Here is a 5,900-nt window from a genome sequence, read left to right as displayed (position 1 = left end):
ACTTATTTCACTCAGCATAATGTCCTCCAAGGTCATCCCTGTTATGTGGTGTTTTGCAGATTCTATGTTATTATTTAGGGTTGCATAGTATTCCATTGTGTGTATGTGCCATAGTTTGGTTATCCACTCTAGTTGATTGAGACCTAGGTTGTTTCCATCTTTTGGCTATTGTAATAGTGCTACAATGAATGTGGGTGTCCATGTATCTGTTCTTGTCCTGGCTCTCAATCTTTAGGATATACACCTAGTAATGGAATGGCTGGGCCAAATGGTATTTCTAATTCCAACCTTTTAAGGAATTGCCACACTGCTTTCTACAGTGGTGGATAATTTGACTGTACCACCAGCAGTGCATGAGAGTCCTAATCTCTCTGCATCTTTGCCAGCATTTGTTATTTTCTGCCTTGTTGAACTTTGCTACTGGTGCTGGGACAAGATGGTATCTCATTGTTGTTTTGATTTGCATCTCTCTAAACGCTAATGATCGTGAGCATTTCTTCCTGTGTTTGTTGGCTGCCTGAATATCCTCCTTGGTGAAGTGTCTATTCATGTCTTGTGCCCATTTTTTAATTGGATTATTTGTCTTTTTGTTGTTGAGGTGTTGGAGTTTTCTATAAATTTTAGAGATAAGTCCCTTGTCAGATATGTCATTGCCAAATATTTTTCCCCAATGTGTAGGTTCTCTTTTGACTCTTTTGTAGAATTCTTTGGAAGCACATAAAAATTTAATTTTTAGAAGGTCCCATTCATCTAGCTTATCTTCTGCTGCTTGTGCACTTTGGATTATGCTTGATAATGTATTTATGTGATATATTATGGACTTTAAATTTGCCCCTAGTTTTTCCTTGAGGGATTTTATAACTTTAGGTTTCACATTTAAGTCTTTGATCCATCAAGTTAGTTTTTGTGTGTGGTATGAGGTGCACATCTTGTTTCATTTTTCTGCAAATGGATATCCAGTTTTGCCAGCACTATTTATTAAGGTAAGGGGCAAGAGGCAGGCAGGCCCCAGCCCCCAGAGCCAGGAAAGGGAGGGAGCACCAGGGACCACAAAAGTGGCAGGATACAAGTAAGGGGTGGGAGGCAGGCAAGACCCAGCCCCCAGAGCCAGGTTAGAGAGATAGGAATTAGGTAAGGGGAAGGTGGAGAGGTTTCCAACACCTAAGGAAGACAAACTTGTCTGTCAGTTTGTCATATTGTGGGGCTTGCACATTGCTGTGAGGCTTGAGGCTGTGCCACCAGTGTTTCAAATGCCAGCAGGGTTGCACATGGTACACAGGTTTCAACACAGCTTACAGACTGAGACAGACTAGGAAGAAAAAGAGGCCATCCACTTCTCAAAAAATTGGCCAGGGAAAACTATATGAATAGCAGAGAAACACTTTCTGATACATTACTAGGAAACCTTCTGAATAGCTTGGAAACATTGACACAGTGCAGCTTCCTGCACTGCACAAGCCCCTTGGGTCAGAAAGCATTCAAAATAGGACTGGGAAAAAGCTGCCTCATCAGAGTAGAACCAACCTTAATAATATGGATAAAGTAAACCTTTCGGGACCTACATGTGCTTTCATGGCATGATTCAAATTGAAGAGAAACAGCTGCAAACATCCATTAATAATCAGAACATGGAATGTATGAATCTAAGAATATAGGAAGTTGTCAAAAATGAAATGGAATGCATGAAGATTGATATCCTAGGCATTAGTGAGCTGAAATAGACCAGTTTTGGCCATTTAAAATCAGACAATCATATGGTCTTCTATGCCAGGAATGACAATTTGAAGAGTAATGGTGTGGAATTCATCATCACAAAGGATGTTTCAAGATCTGTCCTGAAGTACAATGCTGTCAGTGATAGGATAATATCCATACCCCTACAAGGAAGACCTGTTAATACTACTGTTATTCAAATTTATGCACCAACCACCAAAGACAAAGATGAGGAAATTGAAGATTTTTATCAACTTCTGCAGTCTGAAATTGACCAAACATGCAAACAGGATGTGTTAATTATTACTGGTGATTGGAATGCAAAAGTTCAGAATAAAGAAGAATCACCAATATAAAAAATTTGGCCTTGGTGACAAAATAATGCTGGAGACCCCATGACAGAATTTTGCAAGACCAATGACTTATTCATTGCAAACACCTTTTTTCAACAATACAAACAGTGGCTATACACGTGGACTTTGCCAGATGGAGTACGCAGGAATCAGATTGACTCTGTCTGTGACAAGAGGCAATGGAAAAGCTCAATATCTTCAGCCAAAACAAGGCCAGGAGTTGATTGTGGAACAGACCATCAATTATTCATATGCAAGTTCAATTTGAAGTTGAAGACAATAAAAACAAGTCCACGAGAGCCAAAATATGACCTTGATAATAGCCCTCCTGAATTTAGAGACCATCTGAAGAATAGATATGATGGACTGAACACCAATGATCAAAAACCAGAATAATTGTGGAATGACATTAAGAACATCATCCATGAAGAAAGCAAGAGGTCATTAAAAACACAAGAAAGAAAAGACCAAAATGGATGTCCGAAGAGACTCTGAAACCTGCCCTTGAGTGAAGAGTAGCAAAAGCAAAGGAAGAAATAACAAGATAAATGAGCTGAACAGAAGATTTCAAAGAGCAGCTGGAACAGACAAAGCCAATTACTATAATAAAATGTGCAAAGATCTGGAGTTAGAAAAACAAAAGGGAAGAACATGCTTGGCATTTCTTAAGCTGAAAGAACTGAGGACAAAATTTAAGCCTCAAGTTGTGATATTGAAAGATTCTATGGGCAAAATATTGAACAATGCAGGAAACATCAAAAGAAGATGGAAGAAATACACAGTCACTGTACCAAAAAGTACTGGACAATCTTCATCTATTTTAGGAGGTGGCATATGTTCAAGAACCAATGGTACTGAAGGAAGAAGTTGAAGCTGCACTGAAAGAATTGGTGAAGAACAAGACTCCAGAAATTGATGGAATACCCATTGAGATGTTTCAACAAACAAAGCCCTGCTGCAGGCACTCATTCAGCTATGCCAAGAGATTTGAGATAGCTACCTGACCAACTGACTGGAAGAGATCCATATTTGTACCCATTCCCAAGAAAGGTAATCCCACAGAATGTAGAAATTATTGAACAATATCATTAATATCTAATGCAAGTAAAAATCTTACTGAAGATAATTCAAAAACGGTTGCAGCAGTGTATTGACAGAGAACTTCTGAACATGCAAGCTGGATTCAGAAGAGGATGTAGAACAAGGGATATCATTGCTGATGTCAGATGGATCTTAGCTCAAAGCAGAGAATACCAGAAAAATGTTTAATTGTGTTTTATTGACTATGCAAAAGCATTTGATTGTATGGATCATAACAAATTGTGGTAAACACTGAGAAGAATGGGAATTTCAGAACACTTAATTGTACTCATGAAGAACCTGTACATAGGCCAGGAGGCTTTCGTTCAACAAGAACAAGGGGATACTGCATGGTTTAAAATCAAGAAGGGAGTGTGTCAGGGTTGTGTCCTTTCACCATACTTATTCAATCTATATGCTGAACAAATCCAAGAAGATGGACTATATGAAGAAGAATGTGGCATCAGGATTGGAGGAAAAATCATTAACAACCTGCGATATGCTGATGACACAACTTTGCTTGCTGAAAGCAAGGATGACTTGAAGCACTTACTGATGAAGTTTGAAGAATATAGTCTGCAGTATGAATTACATCTCAATATAAAGAAAGCAAAAATCCTTCTAACTGGACCTATAAGCAGCATTATGATAAGTGAAGAAAAGATTGAAGTTGTCAAAGACTTCACATTGCTGGGTTTTACAATCAATGCCAATGGAAGCAGCAGTCAAGACATCAGATGACATACAGCACTGGGAAAATTGGCTGCAAAGGACCTCTTTCAAGTGCTGAAGAGCAAAGATGTCTCCTTGAGAACTAAGGTGTACCTGACACAAGCTATGGTATTTTCAATCACCTCATACGCATGTGAGAGCTGGACAATTAATAAGGAAGACCAAAGAAGAATTGATGCTTTTGAGCTGTGGTGTTGGCAAACAATGCTCAAAGTACCCTGAACTGCTAAAAGAACTAACAGATCTGTCCTGGAGGAAGTGCAGCCAGAATGCTCCTTGGAAGCAAGAATGGCCATATTTCATCTCACAAAGTTTGGTCATGTTATCAGAAGGGACCACTCCCTGGAGAAGGATGTCATGCTTGGTAAGGTGGAGAGTCAATGAAGGAGGGGAAGGCCCTCAACGAGATGCATTGACACAGTGGCAGCGGCAATGGCCTCAAGTATAGCAAGGATCATGGAGCTAGTGCAGGACCAGGCAGTATTTCGTTCTGCTGGGCACAGGGTTGCTATTAGTTGGAAACAACTTGACGACACCTAACAAAAACAACATTTATTAAACAGACATTGTCTTCCCCATTTAATGGAATTTGGCTCTTTGTCAAAGATCAGCTGGCCATAGGTTAATGGATCTATTTCTGGGTTCTCAATTCTATTCTATTGGTCTATGTGTCTGTCATTATACCAATACCAGACAGTTTTGACTATTGGGCTGTATAGTAGGTTTTGAGATCTGGCAGTGTGAGACCTCCTACTTTGTTCTTCCTCTTCAATAGTGCTTTGCTTATCTGAGGTCTCTTTCCTTTCCATACAAAGTTAGTGATTGGTTTTTCCATATCCTTAAAGAATGTTGACAGGATCTGGATTGGTATTGAATTAAATATATACATCACTTTGGGTAGAATGACATTTTCATGATGTCCATCCAATTTTCCTATCCATGAGCATGATATATTCTTCCATTTATGCAGATCTCTTTTGATTTCTTCAAGTAGCCTTTTATAGTTTTCTTTGTACTGGACTTTTGTGTCCCAGGGACAATTTATTCCCAAGTACTTTAATTTTTTTTATTTTTATTTTTGGTAGCTATTGAAATGGTCTTGATTTCCTTATTTCTTTTTCAGCAATCTCTTTGCTGGTGTACAGGAATCAACTCATTTTTGGATGTTGATCTTGCATCCTGCCACTATACTAAATCTCTCAATTAGTTCCAGTAGATTTTTGATGGAGTCTCTTGGGTTTTCTAGGTATAGGATCATATCATCAGCAAACACAGATAGTTTGTTTGACTTCTTCCTTACTATTTAGATGCCTTTAATTTCTCTCTCTTGCCTTATTGCCCTGGCTAGGACTACCAATACAATGTTGAATAGAAGTGCTGATAGAGGGCATTCTTGTCTGGTTTCTGTTCACAAGGGGAATGGTTTCAGTCTTGCTCCATTGAGAATAATGTTGGCTGTTGGTTTTACATACCAAAAATCCAAACACACTGCTATGGAGTAGGATACGACTCATAGAGACCCCTCCTTGGGTTTCCGAGGCAGTATCTGCGGAAGTAGATTCCCAAACCAACCTTCTGAGGAGTGACTCGTGGGTTTGAACCTCTAGCCTCTGGTTAGTAGTCAAATGCCTTAGGCACTACACCAGCAAAGCTCCTATTTTGTTCATAGAATCTTTCAATATTGCAACTTGAGGCTTGAATTTTTTCTTCAGTTTTTTCAGCTTGAGAAATGCTAAGTATGTTCTTCCCTTTTGGTTTTCTAACTTCAGGTCTTTGCACATTTAGTTATAATAATTGACTTTGTCTTTTTCTTCTTATTATTATTATTTTATTGTGATTTGGGTGAAGATTTACATAGCAAATTCACTTTCCATACAGCAGTTTACATATACTTTGTCTCATGACATTGACCACAGTTTACCATAATGCAACAGCTCCCCTCCCACTTCCTCCCCATAGTTACCTCTTCCCAGTGTCCATCCCTCCATGGACTCCTGTCCCCTGAGCTATCTCCCTGTGCAT

This window comes from Orycteropus afer, unplaced genomic scaffold, assembly GCF_000298275.1.
Source record: "Orycteropus afer afer isolate SDZICR_OR568_19922 unplaced genomic scaffold, OryAfe1.0 scaffold00014, whole genome shotgun sequence".
In the NCBI taxonomy this organism is placed as follows: domain Eukaryota; kingdom Metazoa; phylum Chordata; class Mammalia; order Tubulidentata; family Orycteropodidae; genus Orycteropus; species Orycteropus afer.
Note: the sequence above shows the minus strand (reverse complement) of the source record.